This window comes from Atractosteus spatula, chromosome 10 (genome assembly GCF_055471065.1).
Source record: "Atractosteus spatula isolate fAtrSpa1 chromosome 10, fAtrSpa1.hap1, whole genome shotgun sequence".
Classification (NCBI taxonomy): Eukaryota; Metazoa; Chordata; class Actinopteri; order Semionotiformes; family Lepisosteidae; genus Atractosteus; species Atractosteus spatula.
Window position 1 is genome coordinate 17,151,471 of NC_142715.1, and position 25,314 is coordinate 17,176,784.

Sequence of the window (25,314 nt, forward strand, 5' to 3'; positions counted from 1 at the left end):
GAGAATATATTGTTAACCGAGGATGAGCAACGGGTGATGGCACTTTCTGCTTCTTGCTATAAACCTACCCCCTGGTTATAAAAACATCTAAAAATTCTGACACTGAGGTGTGAGAGACAATGGAACAGACTATCAAAATCCTGAACTTTAGGAAATTTTACTGTGCCATTTTTTTAAATATGACCCTGTGAACATGGCATGTCCCTCCTTCCTCATTACCAAAACATCTCAATGTTCCGACACTATGTACATTGGTAATTACAACACTTCACTGTTGCATTTCTGAGTTGTGACATTGTGAACATGGCATGTTAAAGTATATAGAAAATCTAGATCAGAACAGGCTAAATGCAATTCATAGTGATTTATCATTTTCTTACTTTCTAAATGAAAAAAAAAAATTTCAGTGATTATGACACTTCGGTATGACATAAAATATGCTTCAATGACAGAATAAATAATCATGGAAAAAATACCCACAGTGGACATTCATATTTGTGATTATAGGAAATTTAAATATCAGGTGAGTAGCTGCGTCAGCATGCGTATGCTGCAAAGGAACAAGTAAAGGGTTATTCCATGCTGAAAAGAGAAGAAAGGAAACACAACGTGTTGGCCGTGGAGCCTTCTTCAGGTGTTAGAAAGACAGGGCAGTATGCAAAGATAATTTTCTTTTTATCTTTGCTTACTGCAGTTTATCTTTGATGACAACATCAAAGACATTAAGGAATTCTTACGGCTAACAGCTCCACATCAACTTCCTTCTATAACTAACCTCATCAGATCTCTCAACTCCCAACTCTTCCAGTTTCTCACTTCAGAGAAGGATAAAAAACTCAATCATCCTCTACAGAGAAAAACCATCAACACCCCCACCACCTCCACCAATCCTAACCTTGTTGTTACTGTACCCTATGACCTTTCCCTTTCACCCCTTTGCATCCTCAGCTAACATATTTTAATATTATAACACAATTACAATAGATTGTACAGTATTAACAGTTTAAAATTAAGGTAAATATGTCAAAATATCAAAATCCAACTGCACAGTGCTAACAAAACAATGCTTGTCAAGTTCTCAAACAAATCTGCATTGTATTTTTAAAATATTTCAGCAGAGGATGTGACGGGAGTATAAATGACGATTCGATGATCATTTTTCTTGGGTGAATATGGTTTTCTGGGGAGTTGCGATGTTGGGCATTATTGGACATTTTTGACACGTGTTGAACAGTCGCATTTCCTACAAATATTAAAATGGCTATGGTTTAGCTGAGAAATCCAATCGACCTATGCGAAAACAATGTTTACATCACAAAAGAAACCCATCCCTGGGGGGGATTTGAACCACCCACCCTTTAGATAAGGGTCAAACACGCTAACTGATTGCACCACAGAGACTGACTGTGGAAGCCTTTTCTCGAATCAAAAAAAAAATCTCTTACCGTACTTTTTGCCACCCGGTAATATTTCTTCTGCACTGATAACCAAGAACTGAATTTCATGTTTCGCAAGCTGTGTGAATTTCATCAAAAAACAAGTTTTCCAGAAAGGAAATGAACACATGCATTTAACGAAATCAAGCCCTTTGTGTGCCCAAAATGGTACGTTCTGTACTACAAGATAGGAAGAAATACACGGCTGGGATTTGAACCTAGATTTTTTTGTTTAATAAAGAGACGCGTTAACAAACTAAGCTATGGTGACAGGATGTCCATCACCTTTTACAGCCACTTGGACACACTGCTCTGAGACATCTGCGTTCAGAAAGCGCTGAACCTGCTCTCAGAGCAAATTGCCTCTTTTACATACAGTAGCAGCCCCGACACTGAGAATCGAAGAGAACTGGTTTTTATCTGGCATTTTTCATGTCCAATGCGTTTGACATCTCCCAAGGGCGACAGAGTTCTTTTGCAACACTATTTCTTCTTCTTTTTTCTTTCTGTACGCTTTGATAAAAAACGAGAAATCGTGCAAGGGAAAAATGTCTTTTTTTCATAGAGAAAACGTGCACCAGGAAATGTTGTGTTGAGAAGAGGTGTTTTAACATGATACGTGACCTAATTTATCGGAGCAATTGCTCACCCTGCAAGGTCTGGAGAAGTTGGAGAGTCTGGTGGATGTGATAATTATACGGTGTTGTGGAAGAAAACAGTCTTTCTTTAAATTCTCAATCAATCAGAATTTCAGTGCGAAACATAAACCCTTTGTCTGATTTAAAGAGATAATATTTTAAAACTCATAAAAAATCAGAAAACATGTTTCTCACTTTGAAATTTTAGGCGGGGCGGTATATTACTAGTAGCGACGCTGAGCACACTATGGGGGAATTCCGGTTATGTGAAATACCAGCAGTTTAATAAATAACGCATCTGATTTTGGATCATAAGATTGTAGGTTCGACTTCTACCTGGCTCGTGTAAATTTTATTCAAGCTCCTCAGTAATAGATGTGTATTATGTAATGAACCGCACCTGAAAGCAAACATTGGGTCTGTTTCCTTTGTTTTCCAGCATGAAATAGCAAATCGTTACAAAAAGTACCTGCTAATGTCCAATAGCGGGTTTTTTTTCAAATTACATTTTCAGGCTTCAGACACTTTTTAATAAAACAAAAGTGTCCGGAAACTCCCTAACTTTCTTGAACCTGTATTAAAAGAAGTTATTTGAAACTTCCGGGATTCCATTCTCTGATGTAGCTGTCTCTAAAGAGAGAGGTGATGTTTCGCAGATGTGAACTGTGCCTTCTCTCTTGTGTTCAAGGGTATTCGCTGTGTGAGATCCTAACTGCATGTCCAGTAGGGCTCTGTTTTGTTTAGATTATCTATGTAGTGTACAGATAGAACTCAACTACATGGTGTGAATTCCGTGTTCAGGACCAGCAGAACCTGAAAAACTAATAGCAGACTTCGACGTGATTTGAACACGCAGCCTTTTGATGTGGAATCAGACATGCTACCTTTGCGCCACAACAATTAGCACTTTTGAATTCCCCAAAGGAGACAAATCAGCTTCACAAAAAATTCTCCTGTGAAGCGCGCCGCTCTTCCGAAGAGAGTCTCTTCATCCCAGACCACATTTTATTCTTCCTGCGCAGCTCTTGTGCAGGTGTTGTTCTCGATAACAGATCCAGGAACACTGACTGTTTTTCTATTTTTTTTAATTAAATACCCCATGGTGCAACGGTAGCATGTCTGACTCTAAATCCCAAAGTTAATTTTCAAAGTATATCGGAGTCAACTGATACTGATCAGGTTCTGCTGCTGCTGAACCCGCAGTCTTCACCTTAAAGTTCAATTCCCCAAGCCTTCTGACCTTATATGTCCATCCCTTCTCGTAAAATTTCGTATTTTCACAGGGTACCCTACAGAAATCGCAGTATAGAATGAAAAACTCCAGTAGATCTCGGCCGCTGTTGGTGATTTTCCTTTAAAAACAAATTAATCTCCGGAAATTTTACGGAGTGTATCACTTTCACCGAGACCGAGAAGTGTTAAGCTGTATAATGAGTCTTGTGGCTCGGTTGTTAACCAAAAGGGTGGTGGTTTGAGCCCTCCCAGGGACACTATGAGCCTTTTAATGTACACACCAGTCTCACTTCATCTCCACAGCCAGTCTTGTACCACAATTAAATACGGAGCCCGCAGTGGGTAGTAGGCTCGCAAATATAGCTCACTGTGTATATAATGAAGAAGCAGAGGTTAGTTTCTTACCTGCATGTTGCAGAGCCTTACGCAACTCGTACCATTAGCTGAGGTTTGATCCCTGCACGGGCTATTAGTTGAAAGGCCATTGTAAATGATGTGTAAGAGATTAATCCAGCTGGCTTTTATGTTTCACACTAAATTGAGATCTTGAAACCAAAATAGTTAGAAATATGGAACACAACCGTTGTTCCCCAAGAAGGAAAGCTGTTTTGTACTGACGTCACTCCTTTTTATGTAACCCAGATTGTGAAGACAACTCTGCCCTATCAAAGGAAAATGTTACACAAAAGTTGGAAAGCACACTCTGAACCCATCTGTATATTTGATTCCCGCAATCTGTTCAAAGCTGCTTAGTGCTTCGCAAGCAAATCAAATAATTTCAGGGAAGAAACTCAGTTTAGTGAACTACTTTTGTATTTTCACTCATTGAATTTGATCTTTGTATTCTCTTTGCATTCTCAGCAATAATATTTCAAAATTACAGTTCAGATTTATTGGAAAACTTCACAAGCATTATTAGGTTAGGACTGTACAATTGTTTTTTAATATCTTGGTATATTTACCTTCATTTTAATATAGATATAACCATAAATGTTGTTAAGCATATTGTACTTTTGTCGTACTTTTTAAAACATTTTAGCTGAGGACACACGGCGACTATTATACCTTGTGATACATGGAAGACATCTGTAAACGAAGATGTAACAATAAAATTGGCAATTAACAGAAAACCACAATTTGTATAATATTATTCCTCGATATCAATGATCAATTGAAGGATTTGAAGAAACTATCAAAGAAACAGCAGCAATAGCAGATGACTTTGGTTTTGAACCCAACTTTACACCTCAATTATCCATTTGTCCTCGAAAAAAGAAAAGACAGGCATATTTTGAGTCTCATAATTATCCTCTTCTCGATCCAAAAGAAACGTTGATTGCTTCTGTACTTTTTTGGATTTTCTTATGAAGATCTCACGAAGTATTGCCAGGATCTATATTTAGTGTTCGGTAGCGATAACACTGCTGATATTGATTGAGTAAAAATCTATGATGTATTGACAGCTTTATCTGAAGCGAGAAATCCTCGAACGCCGCTTATGAAGTGTTGGGATTCATACCAAGAAATGCCTTTTGTTTTCCCACCCAAAATGCTACTATTACATTACACATTATGCAAACATTACTAGTTTTAGTAGCTTCTGGGCGTGATTTTCCAAAATTGAAACTAATTACAAATTATTTAAGATGAACCATGTCCAAAAATTGTAAATCAGGATTAATATAATATCAAATGAAATTACTACAGAAGAAAATGTTTAACTGAAATATGAATAAGACTATGCAAGCCTACCAAATAGAACAATTTAATATTTATAACTTATTTTTTTATTTTTTGAGAAATGGGCTCACAAACCAGAAGACACTAACGTTTCTCTTCGTTAGAGTATGTGAATAACAGTTTAACCCCAAATGTCTGTAATTGTGATTCTGTTAAAATTCAAAAAAGCATCTATCAATAGTAAGAAATTATTAAGAAAGGAAGCAATTGTGTTATTTCATAAAGTGTAAGACATGAAGACATTTACAGGTTATATCCTTTGCTTTGTCTTTTAACGCAAGCATTCAGGATCCAAGCCCATGTTCGGACGGTTGTGTTTCTCTTGTAATCATCAAATGGCATTGTTTTGTCCGTCAGTTCCTTCTCGAGTTGTACCATGGATATTTTATGCCATCAATACTTTTCATGCTCTTTTGCATTTTCCTTCACATACGGAAAAAAAACTCAAGGCGTTCTTGTCACTGTGCTTCACAGTACAGGACACACAATGAGGAATTTGCGCAGCTTTCAGCTCAGTGCGGAATCCAGAGGGAGGACTCGCTCGGTGAATGATCTCTCAGGAAATCCCGGGTGAGATTCAACATCCCGGGTGAGGTTTTTCTGCAACAGCCATGTCAAGTGTGAAGACGTTCTCTGGATTTCCTGAATGTGACTTTAAATTAGTTCACATTCTTTGGTAGTTAACAGAACTAAATGCTTTGGAGGTACATTTAAAACTGCAGAGAACACTGTAGCACTTCGAGTTTAATTGTGTAAACCTGGCTCTCTATGAGCACGAGCAAAGAGTTCTCACTCAACAGAAGACTGCGATGTAAGCACAGTAACATAAAGCACGTGGAGATACCTGGGATTGAACACAGGACTTCATACATGCAAAGCATGTGCTCTACCACTGAGCTACATCCCCCACATAAAAGGCTGTGGGAGTGACTTAGAGATGTGCAGGTGCTCACAGAACACAATCCATCTTTTGTATCTTTTAAGTGCTCTTGATTAAACTATGCATAGAAAAACAGTAGTACTGATGATTTTCATGGACTGATGCACACTTGTTCTGTACAACTCCAGTGATAAAACCTTGTCTGTAAATATTGTAGAACGTAAAAGGGTGAAACAATGCTCCAACTACAGGAATGGTAACAGAAAGGATCATTTTCTTATTTAATACATCCTTTTGAGATGCCTTGTCAATGCACACAGACGTTAGAGCTGAACAAATATTTTGTACACAAGACGGCAGTGCGATATTAGAATTCCTGTCTTCTTGATGGATTCAGACTCCTTCTCAGAGGTCCATGCTCGCCAAATAAGTTTACAGCTGTAGCGGCAATGCTTGTTAATAATACAGAATTAAGCGTTGCTGTGCTTTCCTAAATGAGGCCCCATCTCACTCTCCCTCTCTGTGGTGCAGCCACAGAGAAAGTATTCATGCAGGCTGATTAAAGATGTTTTCTTTTGATAAGGGACAGTTCCCAAACGGAGATGCACTTAGCTAAGCCTGGCTATCATGATCAATGGTCATCCATTGGCACCTATCTGTCTAGGGAGTGCCGAATGGACATCTGGACTGCATTCCTAAGTGTCAGGAGTAAGTGACTCATATCTCACCTTCATCAACCAATCAGGGATTGCCAGGGCGTGGTAACACCACGTGGGTCTCCAATGCCCGCCAAACTCTCAACCAATCAGCACACATCTGTGTCTTGGTCAAAAAGGGAGCAAAAGAGTGGCTCGGAAAACACCCAACTCAACAAGCAAGCGCATTGGTTGCTCTTGCTCTTAATGCAAGGAGCTGTTTTTTTTCCGCATTAATCATTATTAACCAGAAACAGCTGCACAACTGGTCGCATTTGTGGTTATGTCACTTCTCTGCTTCAGCAAGGTCAATAAAAGACTCTGAACTGAATTAAAATCATATTAGCAATTCTGAGCGATATCTGGATACAGGCAATCCAATAAGAATGTTGAAATCTTTGAATATCATCTCTCTATATATTGCGCCGGTTTTTCCTTGGAGTAAAACTATTGGATTGGAGGAATGCTAACCGCTGGGTTAAAATGTATTGTTGTTATTTGGAGAAATCAATGAACTCGTGATTTCATAATCACGTTTTAAAAGACAGTCATGTGCACAGAAAAAAGACAGTGCTGATTATTTTTCTGGAGACGGAGCACTGATGACCTATCCGAGCCAATTGATAAAGCCCACCCAGTGGATACTCTAGCAGAACATGGAAGAACGTTCACCATTGTAATCAAGGCAACCACAGGAACAACATCAAGAAGCACAATCAATTCCCCATTTAAATCTTTCGTGTAAGGTATGCTATGTGAAAGCATGAAGTAAATCCCCTGATCTCTTTTGAACATGGACAAGGTATTTCTGATTGAGCGCTATGAGCAAAGATTTAATAAGCTAGTCCTGCTGATGATTCAGCTTAAAGAAGTAAAAGCTTCACAAACAAAATCAGCTCGCTACCACAGCCAATATTAAATGTAATTGGTGGCACTTTACCTTGTGCACTGGCTCAAAAGTGATCTCGGCAGACGTTGTTCCCTACGTAAAGCTGAAAGCGCCAAAGAGCATTTCCATTGAGAAAAAAAAAATCTGCCTTGATGTTAAACATAGAGAGCCGGTCTTTTTGAAGTTCTCCCTCTAAACACCTTGTGCAGCCTCCCGACAGACTAACAAAAAGCGCCTTTTCACCAACTCAATTTATAATACGCCCCTCAAAACTCACAAACGAATAACAATCCATCCGTATATTTGATTTCCAAGATCCATTCAAGGCAACTTGGCTCTTCGCAAGCAAATAATTTCAGGGAAGAATCTCAGTTTAGTCAACTACTGGTACATTCAGCACACCCCTTGCGTTCGCTTGTCAGGGTGGCCGAGTGGTCTAAGGCGCCAGACTCAAGGATGTGTGTCTTTTCAGCTGGCTTGGGTGTTCTGGTCTCCAAGTGGAGGCGTGGGTTCAAATCTCACTCCTGACCGCTTCTGTTTTTACCTCTCTTGAATTGTTCCAGTGCTAGCTGACAGTGAATGACTGAAATATAAAAGCAGCAGAAGAAAGCAAGCAACTCAGTGCAATTTGTGAGTATTCTGCACTGTTAAAATGCACAGGTTTTCATACTTTTTGGAATTTGTAGCTCAAGAAGTGACTCCTGTTTCATTTTCTATTCACCAACTCGATTTGCATTCCGCCCTTCACACCTTACAACAGAATAACAAACGGCTTCATGTGCCACAGCATTCCCCTGTAGATTCGGTTTGCACTATGAATTAGGCGACCCCGAATGAAATATTTTAGGGTTGGCTCAAATGTGAGGAATTTCATGAACCCTCAAAAAGGAACGCTTTCAGAGAATGCCAGCAATTCAAAGCGTGTAGGCAGCAATTCTGCAATTTATTTTATCGGGGCTGGTGCTTTCCGAGTCGATGGCTCCGCATTAGAAATGAGAAGTGCTGAACTCTAAACATGTTCTTGCCATTACTGCTACTCCTGCTGCTACTCCTTCGTCCTCGAAAAAAGAAAAGACAGGCATGTTTTGAGTCTCAAAATGATCTTCTGGATCCACAAGAAACATGTAAATTTGATTGATTCCGCAGTATTTTGGATGTACTGTACTTATAACTTCCATCGAAGAGAGATTTCATCATTTGCATGAAATTGAAACTTTCGACTTTTTGTCTGGTATTGAAAATATGTTAAAAAAAACATAAACAATTTTCTAATGAACAACTCATGAAGTATTGCCAGGATCTATATTTAGTGTTTGGTAGTGATAACACTGCTGATATTGACTGAGTAGAAATCTATGTTGTATTGACAGCTTTATCTGAAGCAAGAAATCCTAGAATGCCATCTATGAAGTTTTAGGATTCATACCAAAAGATGCCTTTTGTTTCCCACCCCAACTGCTGCTATTGCATTACACATTATGTGAACATTACCAGTTTTGGTAGCTTCTGGGCATGATTTTCCTAAACTGAAACTTATTACAAAATTATTTAAGATGAACCATGTCCAAAAATTGTAAATCAGGACTAATTTTAATATCAAATGAAATTACTACAGAAGAAAAGGTTTGATTTATATAACTTATTTTTTTTATTTTTTGAAATGGGCTCACACATTCAGATTCGTTCTCAGTGGTTCTTGCTCACCAAATAACTTAAAAGCTGAAGAAGAATGCTACGAAAAATACTAATCAAAATACAAAATAATAATCATTATTAACCAGAAACAGCAAAAAAACTGGTCACATTTGTGATTATGTCGCTTCTCTGCTTCAGCAAGGTCAATAAAGGACTCTCTGAAAGTAGTAAAACACTAAAGAACTGCAAAACTAAATTCAGAATCATATTAGGAATTCTGAGTGATGCCTGCTTACATGCAATCCAATACGGATGTTGTCTTTAAATAAGAATCCTCTATGTTTCCCTGCCTTTTCCCTGGAGTGAAACTATTGGATTGAAGGAATTCTTATCACAGGTTTACAAGGTGTCGTTGTTATTTGGAGAAATCTATGAACTCGTGATTTTTATATATTTTAAATAACGGCCATACGCACAGAATAAAATGACGGTACTGATGATTTTTTTCTGAGACGAAGCACAGATTATCTTTCCAACACAGCTGATAAAGGCAAGCCAATAGATACTCTAGCAGAACATAAAAAAACAGAATCAATTCCACACTTAGATCTGACATGTGAGGTATGTTTTGTGATCGCTTGAAGTAAAACCCACGATCTCTTTTGAACTTGGACAAGTTATTTCTGATAGAGCGCTATGCAGAAAGACTTTATCAGCTCTACCTCTGAGGACGACTCGACTTGAAGACGCAGAACGATAAAAGGAACACAATCGACATCATAATTGAGGGCACACTGTGATTTGCACTGAATCAAAAGTGATCTTGGTAGACAAACTTCCCTGCTGAAGGTGGAAACGAGAATTTGTGTTGAAAAGACGAAACATTTTTTTTTCCCTGCTTTGATGTTAAGCTGATAAAATAGCTTTTGCTCCATTTATCAAAAAACACATGTCCCCCATTGGATTCCTAAACAGTAGGAAGGTGGTTCTAAAACAAAAACACCAGGCAGCAATGGGATTGGAACCCACACCTCCAAAAAGACTGAAGCCTTAAGCCAGAGACTTAAACCACTGAGCCACATTACCTGCCCGGAAAAAAAAGGGTGGCTTTTGCTCTTGTCGCCCGACTTAGTGGCGTTATGACCGTGGAACCAACTGCACCTGCTTTTTCTGAGATGCTTCCCCTCTCATGGCGAGATCTCGACTTCTTTAACACCTCTGGATAAAGATCTTCTGTGGAGCAGGTTTCAGACCTCTGCGTACAGCACCCTTGATGTCATTTTATCTTTACAGCAGCCGCATCCGGAAAGTTGTGTCTTTTACCTTTTATTTGAACAACAAAACTACATACAATACAAACAAGAGCACATATAACGTATCAAGAACATCGTCAGGGGCACATGCTATAATACAATTACACTTTATGAAAAACGATTACACAAGGTAAATAAAGATAAGGTCCGCACAGCTTGTTCTTACATTGCGAAAGAGTCCGTAAATACCCCTTTATGTCTATTTTGAACTGTTCAAACGTAGGACTCTTCCCAGACCATTTCACTTTATACCACATTCCTAAACGAGGATGCATCTCCTGTTTTAGAACTATTTTGGCCGTGTGGCTTATACAACGCACCCACAGTATTCTAATGGTGGACTGCAGATCTGTGCTATAGTTCAGTCGAATTCGAAGGATCCAGCAATCGTACTGGATTTGACTGGGATTCTGAAATGTCTCTTACAAAAGTATTCGGGTTTGCTTGAACCTTTGATATAAAAAAGTGACCTGATCTGAAACTACCCAGCTTACAATCTCTGAGGTAGTTGTCACTAAACTCGGACGTGATGTGGCACACATGTGCCGTGTGCCTTTACTTTTGTAAAAAACTGGTATCGGGAAAAGTTTCTTAATATTTCTTTTGATTAGCATGCAAGAAAATGTCATCATTACCTATGGAATTTCCCGCCAGCGTGGAGCTTGAATTCACAACCTTGAGATTCAGTGTTCAAGAGTCACAGAAGAGGTCGGCCTGGTCTTCAGTTTGCCAACGATAAGCTCCGGCAGTGCTCCTCTGTAAAGCAAATTGTTCGGATCCGTTATGTGGGACGGCACTTCGATACTAAGATCGTTTGCAGCACACGCATGGTTTCCCCCCTTCACGCAAAAAACATAGACGAAGGAAGCTCTCTTGTCTTGGGCTGCTGACTACCGGATTTAAAGCACTCTGGGTGCCAGCTAAGTCTCTAACAAGCACACTATAAAGACAGGAATTACACTTTGCTCACGTCACGCATGGAATGGCGAGGCTACTTGTTCCAATATTATCTAGTCTCACCTCATATGGTGCCGATTCCTGGTTTTCATTTAAGAAAGAGCACTGCAAACACCGTAAAGAGTGCAAAACGTGTGATGAAAGAAGTCTTTTCCCCCCTTTGTCTAAAGCAGAACACAGCGGAGTCATGCCGAGGGTTGTGAGATCAAGATTTCAGTGGAGCACTGTCGTCTACGTCTTTAGCTACATGAGTTGGACATCCTCTTGTACACGGAAAGCAGATTGAGATCCTCTGACATGAAAAGTGCCAGATAAAAGCCATTTCTCATCCTTTCTCTTAGTGGTGGAGCTATCGCATGTAAATGAGGCAACTTGCAAGGCGAGCAGGCTCGGTGCACACCGAACGCAGATGTCTCAGAGCAGTTGAGACGTGTCCAAGTGGCGGTCAAAGGACAGCACTTTGCCGGCGCCGTGGCTTAGTTGGCTAAAGCGCCTGTCTAGTAAACAGGAGATCCTGGGTCCGATTCCCAGCGGTGCCTGTCTTACTGTACAGCATTTATCCTTACGGGCAAATCCCATGCCTTTTAATTCAGGTGAATGCAAGTGTTCGTTTCCTTTCTGGAACAACTTGTTTTGAAAGAAATCTATACAGCTTGCGAAAGATGAAACACAAATCTTGCTTATCAGTGAAGAAGAGGTACTCCCAGCAGGCCAGCTAATACCAGCAGTGTTTTTTTTTCACCCTAACCCAGAGAATGGACAAAAGCGAGGCGCCTGTGGCTCTGCAGTGTAATCAGTTCGCGAGTTCGGCGGTTAGCTGAAAGAGTGGCAAATGGAGCTCGCCCCAGCCCGTCCTTATTCTTTTAAAGAGGATAAAAAATTAACTTCGCCGCCATTACTACCAGCTTTAAAAGACTGCCATGGGCACGGAAAAAAACACACTACAGATGACTTTTCTGGAACCGAAGCAGAGATTCCTTTACGAACCAACTGATAAAGCTCAGCCAGTGAATACTGTTAACAGAATGTGAAAGCACGATCAACTTTGTAACTGCAACCACGGGAAAAACAGCAAGAAGCAGGCTCCATTCCCCATTTAAATCTGTCGTGCGAGGCATGCTTCTTGAACGCATGAAGTAAATCCCACGATCGCTTTTGAACTTGGACAAAGTACTTCCAAAGGAGCGCTATGCGCAAAGATTTAACAAGCTCAACCCCCGCCAACGATTCGGTGTGAAGAAGCAGAACATTCAAGTTTCACAGACAGAAGCGGCACGCCAGCACAGCCAACATTAAAACGGAGGGCACACTACGATTTGCATTGACACAAAAGTGATCTGGGCAGACGTCGTTCCCTGCATAACGCAAAAAGTGGCAAGGCGCTTTTGGGTTGAGAGGACGCAAGAAGGTTTTTGTTTTGTGCCTTGATGTCAAGCTGAGAAAGTATCTTTAAACACTTTGCTTAGTTTCTCGAGAGACTGCCAAAAAGCAGTTCCCTCCCTTTCGTCTGAAGTCAGCTGAAAGGAGGTGGCGACAGAAGCACCTGGCAGCGGTGGGATTCGAACCCACGCCCCCGGAGAGACTGGAGCCTTAATCCAGCGCCTTAGACCGCTCGGAAACGCTACCCGCTGTGCGCTGTCTCTTTGTCTCGTTACTTGCTCGGAGGAGGTCGGGTGGGTTTTGCTCTTGTCGCCCGACTTAGTGGCGTTATGACCGTGGAACAGACTGCACCTGCTTTTTCTGAGATGCTTCCCCTCTCATGGCGAGATCTCGACTTCTTTAACACCTCTGGATAAAGATCTTCTGTGGAGCAGGTTTCAGACCTCTGCGTACAGCACCCTTGATGTCATTTTATCTTTACAGCAGCCGCATCCGGAAAGTTGTGTCTTTTACCTTTTATTTGAACAACAAAACTACATACAATACAAACAAGAGCACATATAACGTATCAAGAACTTCGTCAGGGGCACATGCTATAATACAATTACACTTTATGAAAAACGATTACACAAGGTAAATAAAGATAAGGTCCGCACAGCTTGTTCTTACATTTCGAAAGAGTCCGTAAATACCCCTTTATGTCTATTTTGAACTGTTCAAACGTAGGACTCTTCCCAGACCATTTCACTTTATACCACATTCCTAAACGAGGATGCATCTCCTGTTTTAGAACTATTTTGGCCGTGTGGCTTATACAACGCACCCACAGTATTCTAATGGTGGACTGCAGATCTGTGCTATAGTTCAGTCGAATTCGAAGGATCCAGCAATCGTACTGGATTTGACTGGGATTCTGAAATGTCTCTTGCAAAAGTATTCGGGTTTGCTTGAACCTTTGATAAAAAAAGTGATCTGATCTGAAACTACCCAGCTTACAATCTCTGAGGTAGTTGTCACTAAACTCGGACGTGATGTGGCACACATGTGCCGTGTGCCTTTACTTTTGTAAAAAACTGGTATCGGGAAAAGTTTCTTAATATTTCTTTTGATTAGCATGCAAGAAAATGTGATCATTACCTATGGAATTTCCCGCCAGCGTGGAGCTTGAATTCACAACCTTGAGATTCAGTGTTCAAGAGTCACAGAAGAGGTCGGCCTGGTCTTCAGTTTGCCAACGATAAGCTCCGGCAGTGCTCCTCTGTAAAGCAGATTGTTCGGATCCGTTATGTGGGACGGCACTTCGATACTAAGATCGTTTGCAGCACACGCATGGTTTCCCCCCTTCACGCAAAAAACATAGACGAAGGAAGCTCTCTTGTCTTGGGCTGCTGACTACCGGAATTAAAGCGCTCTGGGTGCCAGCTAAGTCTCTAACAAGCACACTATAAAGACAGGAATTACACTTTGCTCACGTCACGCGTGGAATGGCGAGGCTACTTGTTCCAATATTATCTAGTCTCACCTCATATGGTGCCGATTCCTGGTTTTCATTTAAGAAAGAGCACTGCAAACACCGTAAACAGTGCAAAACGTGTGATGAAAGAAGTCTTTTCCCCCCTTTGTCTAAAGCAGAACACAGCGGAGTCATGCCGAGGGTTGTGAGATCAAGATTTCAGTGGAGCACTGTCGTCTACGTCTTTAGCTACATGAGTTGGACATCCTCTTGTACACGGAAAGCAGATTGAGATCCTCTGACATGAAAAGTGCCAGATAAAAGCCATTTCTCATCCTTTCTCTTAGTGGTGGAGCTATCGCATGTAAATGAGGCAACTTGCAAGGCGAACAGGCTCGGTGCACACCGAACGCAGATGTCTCAGAGCAGTTGAGACGTGTCCAAGTGGCTGTCAAAGGACCGCCCTTTGCTGGCGCCGTGGCTTAGTTGGCTAAAGCGCCTGTCTAGTAAACAGGAGATCCTGGATCCGATTCCCAGCGGTGCCTTTCTTCCTGTCTTACTGTACAGAATTTATCCTTACGGGCAAATCCCATCCCTTTTAATTCAGGTGAATTCAAGTGTTCGTTTCCTTTCTGGAACAACTTGTTTTGAAAGAAATCTATACAGCTTGCGAAAGATGAAACACAAATCTTGCTTATCAGTGAAGAAGAGGTACTCCCAGCAGGCCAGCTAATACCAGCAGTGTTTTTTTTTCACCCTAACCCAGAGAATGGAGAAAAGCGAGGCGCCTGTGGCTCTGCAGTGTAATCAGTTCGCGAGTTCGGCGGTTAGCTGAAAGAGTGGCAAATGGAGCTCGCCCCAGCCCGTCCTTATTCTTTTAAAGAGGATAAAAAATTAACTTCGCCGCCATTACTACCAGCTTTAAAAGACTGCCATGGGCACGGAAAAAAACACACTACAGATGACTTTTCTGGAACCGAAGCAGAGATTCCTTTACGAACCAACTGATAAAGCTCAGCCAGTGAATACTGTTAACAGAATGTGAAAGCACGATCAACTTTGTAACTGCAACCACGGGAAAAACAGCAAGAAGCAGGCTCCATTCCCCATTTAAATCTGTCGTGCGAGGCATGCTTCTTGAACGCATGAAGTAAATCCCACGATCGCTTTTGAACTTGGACAAAGTACTTCCAAAGGAGCGCTATGCGCAAAGATTTAACAAGCTCAACCCCCGCCAACGATTCGGTGTGAAGAAGCAGAACATTCAAGTTTCACAGACAGAAGCGGCACGCCAGCACAGCCAACATTAAAACGGAGGGCACACTACGATTTGCATTGACACAAAAGTGATCTGGGCAGACGTCGTTCCCTGCATAACGCAAAAAGTGGCAAGGCGCTTTTGGGTTGAGAGGACGCAAGAAGGTTTTTGTTTTGTGCCTTGATGTCAAGCTGAGAAAGTATCTTTAAACACTTTGCTTAGTTTCTCGAGAGACTGCCAAAAAGCAGTTCCCTCCCTTTCGTCTGAAGTCAGCTGAAAGGAGGTGGCGACAGAAGCACCTGGCAGCGGTGGGATTCGAACCCACGCCCCCGGAGAAACTGGAGCCTTAATCCAGCGCCTTAGACCACTCGACCACACAACCCGCTGTGCGCTGTCTCTTTGTCTCGTTACTTGCTTGGAGGAGGTCGGGTGGGTTTTGCTCTTGTCGCCCGACTTAGTGGCGTTATGACCGTGGAACCGACTGCACCTGCTTTTTCTGAGATGCTTCCCCTCTCATGGCGAGATCTCGACTTCTTTAACACCTCTGGATAAAGATCTTCTGTGGAGCAGGTTTCAGACCTCTGCGTACAGCACCCTTGATGTCATTTTATCTTTACAGCAGCCGCATCCGGAAAGTTGTGTCTTTTACGTTTTATTTGAACAACAAAACTACATACAATACAAACATGAGCACATATAACGTATCAGGAACATCGTCAGGGGCACATGCTATAATACAATTACACTTTATGAAAAACGATTACACAAGGTAAATAAAGATAAGGTCCGCACAGCTTGTTCTTACATTTCGAAAGAGTCCGTAAATACCCCTTTATGTCTATTTTGAACTGTTCAAACGTAGGACTCTTCCCAGACCATTTCACTTTATATCACATTCCTAAAGGAGGAAGCATCTCCTGTTTTAGAACTATTTTGGCCGTGTGGCTTATACAACGCAACCACAGTATTCTAATGGTGGACTGCAGATCTGTGCTATAGTTCAGTCGAATTCGAAGGATCCAGCAATCGTACTGGATTTGACTGGGATTCTGAAATGTCTCTTACAAAAGTATTCGGGTTTGCTTGAACCTTTGATAAAAAAAAGTGATCTGATCTGAAACTACCCAGCTTACAATCTCTGAGGTAGTTGTCACTAAACTCGGACGTGATGTGGCACACATGTGCCGTGTGCCTTTACTTTTGTAAAAAACTGGTATCGGGAAAAGTTTCTTAATATTTCTTTTGATTAGCATGCAAGAAAATGTGATCATTACCTATGGAATTTCCCGCCAGCGTGGAGCTTGAATTCACAACCTTGAGATTCAGTGTTCAAGAGTCACAGAAGAGGTCGGCCTGGTCTTCAGTTTGCCAACGATAAGCTCCGGCAGAGCTCCTCTGTAAAGCAGATTGTTCGGATCCGTTATGTGGGACGGCACTTCGATACTAAGATCGTTTGCAGCACACACATGGTTTCCCCCCTTCACGCAAAAAACATAGACGAAGGAAGCTCTCTTGTCTTGGGCTGCTGACTCCCGGATCTAAAGCGCTCTGGGTGCCAGCTAAGTCTCTAACAAGCACACTATAAAGACAGGAATTACACTTTGCTCACGTCACGCATGGAATGGCGAGGCTACTTGTTCCAATATTATCTAGTCTCACCTCATATGGTGCTGATTCCTGGTTTTCATTTAAGAAAGAGCACTGCAAACACCGTAAACAGTGCAAAACGTGTGATGAAAGAAGTCTTTTCCCCCCTTTGTCTAAAGCAGAACACAGCGGAGTCATGCCGAGGGTTGTGAGATCAAGATTTCAGTGGAGCACTGTCGTCTACGTCTTTAGCTACATGAGTTGGACATCCACTTGTACACGGAAAGCAGATTGGGATCCTCTGACATGAAAAGTGCCAGATAAAAGCCATTTCTCATCCTTTCTCTTAGTGGTGGAGCTATCGCATGTAAATGAGGAAACTTGCAAGGCGAACAGGCTCGGTGCACACCGAACGCAGTTGTCTCAGAGCAGTTGAGACGTGTCCAAGTGGCTGTCAAAGGACAGCACTTTGCCGGCGCCGTGGCTTAGTTGGCTAAAGCGCCTGTCTAGTAAACAGGAGATCCTGGGTCCGATTCCCAGCGGTGCCTGTCTTACTGTACAGCATTTATCCTTACGGGCAAATCCCATGCCTTTTAATTCAGGTGAATGCAAGTGTTCGTTTCCTTTCTGGAACAACTTGTTTTGAAAGAAATCTATACAGCTTGCGAAAGATGAAACACAAATCTTGCTTATCAGTGAAGAAGAGGTACTCCCAGCAGGCCAGCTAATACCAGCAGTGTTTTTTTTTCACCCTAACCCAGAGAATGGACAAAAGCGAGGCGCCTGTGGCTCTGCAGTGTAATCAGTTCGCGAGTTCGGCGGTTAGCTGAAAGAGTGGCAAATGGAGCTCGCCCCAGCCCGTCCTTATTCTTTTAAAGAGGATAAAAAATTAACTTCGCCGCCATTACTACCAGCTTTAAAAGACTGCCATGGGCACGGAAAAAAACACACTACAGATGACTTTTCTGGAACCGAAGCAGAGATTCCTTTACGAACCAACTGATAAAGCTCAGCCAGTGAATACTGTTAACAGAATGTGAAAGCACGGTCAACTTTGTAACTGCAACCACGGGAAAAACAGCAAGAAGCAGGCTCCATTCCCCAATTAAATCTGTCGTGCGAGGCATGCTTCTTGAACGCATGAAGTAAATCCCACGATCGCTTTTGAACTTGGACAAAGTACTTCCAAAGGAGCGCTATGCGCAAAGATTTAACAAGCTCAACCCCCGCCAACGATTCGGTGTGAAGAAGCAGAACATTCAAGTTTCACAGACAGAAGCGGCACGCCAGCACAGCCAACATTAAAACGGAGGGCACACTACGATTTGCATTGACACAAAAGTGATCTGGGCAGACGTCGTTCCCTGCATAACGCAAAAAGTGGCAAAGCGCTTTTGGGTTGAGAGGACGCAAGAAGGTTTTTGTTTTGTGCCTTGATGTCAAGCTGAGAAAGTATCTTTAAACACTTTGCTTAGTTTCTCGAGAGACTGCCAAAAAGCAGTTCCCTCCCTTTCGTCTGAAGTCAGCTGAAAGGAGGTGGCGACAGAAGCACCTGGCAGCGGTGGGATTCGAACCCACGCCCCCGGAGAGACTGGAGCCTTAATCCAGCGCCTTAGACCGCTCGGCCACGCTACCCGCTGTGTGCTGTCTCTTTGTCTCGTTACTTGCTCGGAGGAGGTCGGGTGGGTTTTGCTCTTGTCGCCCGACTTAGTGGCGTTATGACCGTGGAACCGACTGCACCTGCTTTTTCTGAGATGCTTCCCCTCTCATGGCGAGATCTCGACTTCTTTAACACCTCTGGATAAAGATCTTCTGTGGAGCAGGTTTCAGACCTCTGCGTACAGCACCCTTGATGTCATTTTATCTTTACAGCAGCCGCATCCGGAAAGTTGTGTCTTTTACCTTTTATTTGAACAACAAAACTACATACAATACAAACAAGAGCACATATAACGTATCAAGAACTTCGTCAGGGGCACATGCTATAATACAATTACACTTTATGAAAAACGATTACACAAGGTAAATAAAGATAAGGTCCGCACAGCTTGTTCTTACATTTCGAAAGAGTCCGTAAATACCCCTTTATGTCTATTTTGAACTGTTCAAACGTAGGACTCTTCCCAGACCATTTCACTTTATACCACATTCCTAAACGAGGATGCATCTCCTGTTTTAGAACTATTTTGGCCGTGTGGCTTATACAACGCACCCACAGTATTCTAATGGTGGACTGCAGATCTGTGCTATAGTTCAGTCGAATTCGAAGGATCCAGCAATCGTACTGGATTTGACTGGGATTCTGAAATGTCTCTTGCAAAAGTATTCAGGTTTGCTTGAACCTTTGATAAAAAAGTGATCTGATCTGAAACTACCCAGCTTACAATCTCTGAGGTAGTTGTCACTAAACTCGGACGTGATGTGGCACACATGTGCCGTGTGCCTTTACTTTTGTAAAAAACTGGTATCGGGAAAAGTTTCTTAATATTTCTTTTGATTAGCATGCAAGAAAATGTGATCATTACCTATGGAATTTCCCGCCAGCGTGGAGCTTGAATTCACAACCTTGAGATTCAGTGTTCAAGAGTCACAGAAGAGGTCGGCCTGGTCTTCAGTTTGCCAACGATAAGCTCCGGCAGTGCTCCTCTGTAAAGCAGATTGTTCGGATCCGTTATGTGGGACGGCACTTCGATACTAAGATCGTTTGCAGCACACGCATGGTTTCCCCCCTTCACGCAAAAAACATAGACGAAGGAAGCTCTCTTGTCTTGGGCTGCTGACTCCCGGATCTAAAGCGCTCTGGGTGCCAGCTAAGTCTCTAACAAGCACACTATAAAGACAGGAATTACACTTTGCTCACGTCACGCATGGAATGGCGAGGCTACTTGTTCCAATATTATCTAGTCTCACCTCATATGGTGCCGATTCCTGGTTTTCATTTAAGAAAGAGCACTGCAAACACCGTAAACAGTGCAAAACGTGTGATGAAAGAAGTCTTTTCCCCCCTTTGTCTAATGCAGAACACAGCGGAGTCATGCCGAGGGTTGTGAGATCAAGATTTCAGTGGAGCACTGTCGTCTACGTCTTTAGCTACATGAGTTGGACATCCTCTTGTACACGGAAAGCAGATGGAGATCCTCTGACATGAAAAGTGCCAGATAAAAGCCATTTCTCATCCTTTCTCTTAGTGGTGGAGCTATCGCATGTAAATGAGGCAACTTGCAAGGCGAGCAGGCTCGGTGCACACCGAAGGCAGATGTCTCAGAGCAGTTGAGACGTGTCCAAGTGGCTGTCAAAGGACGGCCCTTTGCCGGCGCTGTGGCTTAGTTGGCTAAAGCGCCTGTCTAGTAAACAGGAGATCCTGGGTCCGATTCCCAGCGGTGCCTTTCTTCCTGTCTTACTGTACAGAATTTATCCTTACGGGCAAATCCCATGCCTTTTAATTCAGGTGAATGCAAGTGTTCGTTTCCTTTCTGGAACAACTTGTTTTGAAAGAAATCTATACAGCTTGCGAAAGATGAAACACAAATCTTGCTTATCAGTGAAGAAGAGGTACTCCCAGCAGGCCAGCTAATACCAGCAGTGTTTTTTTTTCACCCTAACCCAGAGAATGGACAAAAGCGAGGCGCCTGTGGCTCTGCAGTGTAATCAGTTCGCGAGTTCGGCGGTTAGCTGAAAGAGTGGCAAATGGAGCTCGCCCCAGCCCGTCCTTATTCTTTTAAAGAGGATAAAAAATTAACTTCGCCGCCATTACTACCAGCTTTAAAAGACTGCCATGGGCACGGACAAAAACACACTACAGATGACTTTTCTGGAACCGAAGCAGAGATTCCTTTACGAACCAACTGATAAAGCTCAGCCAGTGAATACTGTTAACAGAATGTGAAAGCACGGTCAACTTTGTAACTGCAACCACGGGAAAAACAGCAAGAAGCAGGCTCCATTCCCCATTTAAATCTGTCGTGCGAGGCATGCTTCTTGAACACATGAAGTAAATCCCACGATCGCTTTTGAACTTGGACAAAGTACTTCCAAAGGAGCGCTATGCGCAAAGATTTAACAAGCTCAACCCCCGCCAACGATTCGGTGTGAAGAAGCAGAACATTCAAGTTTCACAGACAGAAGCGGCACGCCAGCACAGCCAACATTAAAACGGAGGGCACACTACGATTTGCATTGACACAAAAGTGATCTGGGCAGACGTCGTTCCCTGCATAACGCAAAAAGTGGCAAAGCGCTTTTGGGTTGAGAGGACGCAAGAAGGTTTTTGTTTTGTGCCTTGATGTCAAGCTGAGAAAGTATCTTTAAACACTTTGCTTAGTTTCTCGAGAGACTGCCAAAAAGCAGTTCCCTCCCTTTCGTCTGAAGTCAGCTGAAAGGAGGTGGCGACAGAAGCACCTGGCAGCGGTGGGATTCGAACCCACGCCCCCGGAGAGACTGGAGCCTTAATCCAGCGCCTTAGACCGCTCGGCCACGCTACCCGCTGTGTGCTGTCTCTTTGTCTCGTTACTTGCTCGGAGGAGGTCGGGTGGGTTTTGCTCTTGTCGCCCGACTTAGTGGCGTTATGACCGTGGAACCGACTGCACCTGCTTTTTCTGAGATGCTTCCCCTCTCATGGCGAGATCTCGACTTCTTTAACACCTCTGGATAAAGATCTTCTGTGGAGCAGGTTTCAGACCTCTGCGTACAGCACCCTTGATGTCATTTTATCTTTACAGCAGCCGCATCCGGAAAGTTGTGTCTTTTACCTTTTATTTGAACAACAAAACTACATACAATACAAACAAGAGCACATATAACGTATCAAGAACATCGTCAGGGGCACATGCTATAATACAATTACACTTTATGAAAAACGATTACACAAGGTAAATAAAGATAAGGTCCGCACAGCTTGTTCTTACATTTCGAAAGAGTCCGTAAATACCCCTTTATGTCTATTTTGAACTGTTCAAACGTAGGACTCTTCCCAGACCATTTCACTTTATACCACATTCCTAAACGAGGATGCATCTCCTGTTTTAGAACTATTTTGGCCGTGTGGCTTATACAACGCACCCACAGTATTCTAATGGTGGACTGCAGATCTGTGCTATAGTTCAGTCGAATTCGAAGGATCCAGCAATCGTACTGGATTTGACTGGGATTCTGAAATGTCTCTTGCAAAAGTATTCGGGTTTGCTTGAACCTTTGATAAAAAAAGTGATCTGATCTGAAACTACCCAGCTTACAATCTCTGAGGTAGTTGTCACTAAACTCGGACGTGATGTGGCACACATGTGCCGTGTGCCTTTACTTTTGTAAAAAACTGGTATCGGGAAAAGTTTCTTAATATTTCTTTTGATTAGCATGCAAGAAAATGTGATCATTACCTATGGAATTTCCCGCCAGCGTGGAGCTTGAATTCACAACCTTGAGATTCAGTGTTCAAGAGTCACAGAAGAGGTCGGCCTGGTCTTCAGTTTGCCAACGATAAGCTCCGGCAGTGCTCCTCTGTAAAGCAGATTGTTCGGATCCGTTATGTGGGACGGCACTTCGATACTAAGATCGTTTGCAGCACACGCATGGTTTCCCCCCTTCACGCAAAAAACATAGACGAAGGAAGCTCTCTTGTCTTGGGCTGCTGATTTAAAGCGCTCTGGGTGCCAGCTAAGTCTCTAACAAGCACACTATAAAGACAGGAATTACACTTTGCTCACGTCACGCGTGGAATGGCGAGGCTACTTGTTCCAATATTATCTAGTCTCACCTCATATGGTGCCGATTCCTGGTTTTCATTTAAGAAAGAGCACTGCAAACACCGTAAACAGTGCAAAACGTGTGATGAAAGAAGTCTTTTCCCCCCTTTGTCTAAAGCAGAACACAGCGGAGTCATGCCGAGGGTTGTGAGATCAAGATTTCAGTGGAGCACTGTCGTCTACGTCTTTAGCTACATGAGTTGGACATCCTCTTGTACACGGAAAGCAGATTGAGATCCTCTGACATGAAAAGTGCCAGATAAAAGCCATTTCTCATCCTTTCTCTTAGTGGTGGAGCTATCGCATGTAAATGAGGCAACTTGCAAGGCGAGCAGGCTTGGTGCACACCGAACACAGATGTCTCAGAGCAGTTGAGACGTGTCCAAGTGGCTGTGAAAGGACAGCACTTTGCCGGCGCCGTGGCTTAGTTGGCTAAAGCGCCTGTCTAGTAAACAGGAGATCCTGGGTCTGATTCCCAGCGGTGCCTTTCTTCCTGTCTTACTGTACAGAATTTATCCTTACGGGCAAATCCCATGCCTTTTAATTCAGGTGAATGCAAGTGTTCGTTTCCTTTCTGGAACAACTTGTTTTGAAAGAAATCTATACAGCTTGCGAAAGATGAAACACAAATCTTGCTTATCAGTGAAGAAGAGGTACTCCCAGCAGGCCAGCTAATACCAGCAGTGTTTTTTTTTCACCCTAACCCAGAGAATGGACAAAAGCGAGGCGCCTGTGGCTCTGCAGTGTAATCAGTTCGCGAGTTCGGCGGTTAGCTGAAAGAGTGGCAAATGGAGCTCGCCCCAGCCCGTCCTTATTCTTTTAAAGAGGATAAAAAATTAACTTCGCCGCCATTACTACCAGCTTTAAAAGACTGCCATGGGCACGGAAAAAAACACACTACAGATGACTTTTCTGGAACCGAAGCAGAGATTCCTTTACGAGCCAACTGATAAAGCTCAGCCAGTGAATACTGTTAACAGAATGTGAAAGCACGATCAACTTTGTAACTGCAACCACAGGAAAAACAGCAAGAAGCAGGCTCCATTCCCCATTTAAATCTGTCGTGCGAGGCATGCTTCTTGAACGCATGAAGTAAATCCCACGATCGCTTTTGAACTTGGACAAAGTACTTCCAAAGGAGAGCTATGCGCAAAGATTTAACAAGCTCAACCCCCGCCAACGATTCGGTGTGAAGAAGCAGAACATTCAAGTTTCACAGACAGAAGCGGCACGCAAGCACAGCCAACATTAAAACGGAGGGCACACTACGATTTGCATTGACACAAAAGTGATCTGGGCAGACGTCATCCCCTGCATAACGCAAAAAGTGGCAAAGCGCTTTTGGGTTGAGAGGACGCAAGAAGGTTTTTGTTTTGTGCCTTGATGTCAAGCTGAGAAAGTATCTTTAAACACTTTGCTTAGTTTCTCGAGAGACTGCCAAAAAGCAGTTCCCTCCCTTTTGTCTGAAGTCAGCTGAAAGGAGGTGGCGACAGAAGCACCTGGCAGCGGTGGGATTCGCACCCACGCCCCTGGAGAGACTGGAGCCTTAAACCAGCGCCTTAGAACGCTTGGCTACGCTACCCGCTGTGCACTATCTCTTTGTCTCGTTACTTGCTTGGAGGAGGTCGGGTGGGTTTTGCTCTTGTCGCCCGACTTAGTGGCGTTATGACCTGTGGAACCGACTGCACCTGCTTTTTCTGAGATGCTTTCCCTCTCATGGCGAGATCTCGACTTCTTTAGCACCTCTGGATAAAGATCTTCTGTGGAGCAGGTTTCAGACCTCTGCGTACAGCACCCTTGATGTCATTTTATCTTTACAGCAGCCGCATCCGGAAAGTTGTGTCTTTTACCTTTTATTTGAACAACAAAACTACATACAATACAAACAAGAGCACATATAACGTATCAAGAAAATCATCAGGGGCACATGCTATAATACAATTACACTTTATGAAAAACGATTACACAAGGTAAATAAAGATAAGGTCCGCACAGCTTGTTCTTACATTTCGAAAGAGTCCGTAAATACCCCTTTACGTCTATTTTGAACTGTTCAAACGTAGGACTCTTCCCAGACCATTTCACTTTATACCACATTCCTAAACTAGGATGCATCTCCTCTTTTAGAACTATTTTGGCCGTGTGGCTTATACAACACACCCACAGTATTCTAATGGTGGACTGCAGATCTGTGCTATAGTTCAGTCGTACTGGATTTGACTGGGATTCTGAAATGTCTCTTGCAAAAGTATTCGGGTTTGCTTGAACCTTTGATAAAAAAAAAGTGATCTGATCTGAAACTACCCAGCTTACAATCTTTGAGGTAGTTGTCACTAAACTCGGACGTGATGTGGCACACATGTGCCGTGTGCCTTTACTTTTGTATAAAGCTGGTATTGGGAAAATTAAAGTCAAATCCCAAAACAGTAACATATTTAAGAGTAAATGCCTCCTAATAGCTAGCAAGCGCTCCTAGTTAGTA

At 42.7% G+C, this 25,314-nt stretch overlaps 6 non-coding genes across 6 annotated transcripts; 3 read left to right on the forward strand and 3 right to left on the reverse strand.

Moving 5' to 3' along the window:
• Nucleotides 1-5,882: 5,882 nt before the first annotated feature.
• Nucleotides 5,883-5,954, reverse strand: trnaa-ugc (transfer RNA alanine (anticodon UGC)). Its single transcript has one exon. It is a non-coding gene; the product is annotated as a tRNA-Ala (tRNA).
• Nucleotides 5,955-7,928: 1,974 nt separating this feature from the next.
• Nucleotides 7,929-8,041, forward strand: trnal-caa (transfer RNA leucine (anticodon CAA)). Its single transcript has 2 exons — nt 7,929-7,966; nt 7,996-8,041. It is a non-coding gene; the product is annotated as a tRNA-Leu (tRNA).
• Nucleotides 8,042-11,881: 3,840 nt separating this feature from the next.
• trnat-agu (transfer RNA threonine (anticodon AGU)) lies at nt 11,882-11,955 on the forward strand. The gene has a single exon. It is a non-coding gene; the product is annotated as a tRNA-Thr (tRNA).
• Nucleotides 11,956-17,568: 5,613 nt separating this feature from the next.
• On the forward strand, nt 17,569-17,642 carry trnat-agu (transfer RNA threonine (anticodon AGU)). The gene has a single exon. It is a non-coding gene; the product is annotated as a tRNA-Thr (tRNA).
• A 1,005-nt stretch (nt 17,643-18,647) lies between these two features.
• Nucleotides 18,648-18,729, reverse strand: trnal-aag (transfer RNA leucine (anticodon AAG)). Its single transcript has one exon. It is a non-coding gene; the product is annotated as a tRNA-Leu (tRNA).
• A 2,764-nt stretch (nt 18,730-21,493) lies between these two features.
• trnal-aag (transfer RNA leucine (anticodon AAG)) lies at nt 21,494-21,575 on the reverse strand. Its single transcript has one exon. It is a non-coding gene; the product is annotated as a tRNA-Leu (tRNA).
• Between the last annotated feature and the right edge of the window lie 3,739 nt (nt 21,576-25,314).